At 55.4% G+C, this 1,165-nt stretch overlaps 1 non-coding gene across 1 annotated transcript; it reads left to right on the top strand.

The window, feature by feature from the left end:
* The first annotated feature begins 504 nt into the window (after positions 1–504).
* Positions 505–580, top strand: TRNAT-GGU (transfer RNA threonine (anticodon GGU)). Its single transcript has one exon. It is a non-coding gene; the product is annotated as a tRNA-Thr (tRNA).
* Positions 581–1,165: the final 585 nt, after the last annotated feature.

Genomic DNA, 1,165 nt, shown 5'->3' with positions numbered 1-1,165 from the left:
GTACCTTTCCAGGCTTGCATATCACACCCCCACCCTTGCCCTTCCACAGAGTCTTTCCCTACACTCCCCACTACCAAAACTCTCCACCTGTGCAGGTGGGACTGGGTGAGAGCCTCTCCTGTACATTCTTTGTTCCCTTTTACAGTAACATGGACTCCCTGAGCACGGGCTGTGGCGTTCTGCCTGCATATCTCCAGATGTTAACACAGTCCCGGTTCATGGTCTATGCTCAATAAAAGTGGATAAAAGAATGAGCATTCTGGCCCTGGCCAGTTGACTCAATGGTAGAGTATTGGCCTGGTGTGTGGATATCCTGGGTTCAATTTGCAGTCAGGGCACACAAAAGAAGGAACCATCTGCTTCTCCACCCCTCCCCCTCCCTCTTCTCTCTCATTCCCTCTTCCCTCCCACAGTCATGGCTCTATTGGTTCCAACGCATGGACCCCAGAGGCTGAGGATGGCTCCGTGGAGCCTCTACTTCAGGCATTAAAAATAGCTCAGTTGGCCCTGGACGGTTGGCTCAGTGGTAGAGCGTCTGCCTGGTGTGCAGGAGTCCTGGGTTCGATTCCCAGCCAGGGCACACAGGAGAAACGCCCATCTGCTTCTCCACCCCTCCCCCTCTCCTTCCTCTCTGTCTCTCTCTTCCCCTCCCGCAGCAGAGGCTCCATTGGAGCAAAGATGGCCCGAGCGCTGGGGATGGCTCCTTGGCCTCTGCCCCAGGCGCTAGAGTGGCTCTGGTCGCAACAGAGCGATGCCCCGGAGGGGCAGAGCATCGCCCCCTGGTGGGCAGAGCTTCGCTCCTGGTGGGCGTGCCGGGTGGATCCTGGTCGGGCGGGCACATGCGGGAGTCTGTCTGACTGTCTCCCCATTTCCAGCTTCAGAAAAATACAAAAAAAAAAAAAAATAGCTCAGTTGCGAGCATGGTCCCAGATAGACAGAGCATCAGTCCCAGATGGGGGTTGCAGGGTGGGTCCCAGTTGGGACTCATATGGAAGTCTGTCTCTCTATCTCCCCTCTTCTCACTTGGAAAAAAGAAAGGAAAAAAGAATGAGCATTTATGCAAATCTCTCTGCTCCTCCTGCCTCATGGCCCCTCCCCTCCTCCAGCAGGATTTGGTTGGGAGTCAGATCCCAGGTGGCTTTCCCTGCACAAAGCTGGCAGCTCT

Source organism: Saccopteryx leptura, chromosome 9 (assembly GCF_036850995.1).
Source record: "Saccopteryx leptura isolate mSacLep1 chromosome 9, mSacLep1_pri_phased_curated, whole genome shotgun sequence".
Lineage (NCBI taxonomy): Eukaryota > Metazoa > Chordata > Mammalia > Chiroptera > Emballonuridae > Saccopteryx > Saccopteryx leptura.
This window is presented reverse-complemented; position numbering and strand designations above follow the sequence as displayed.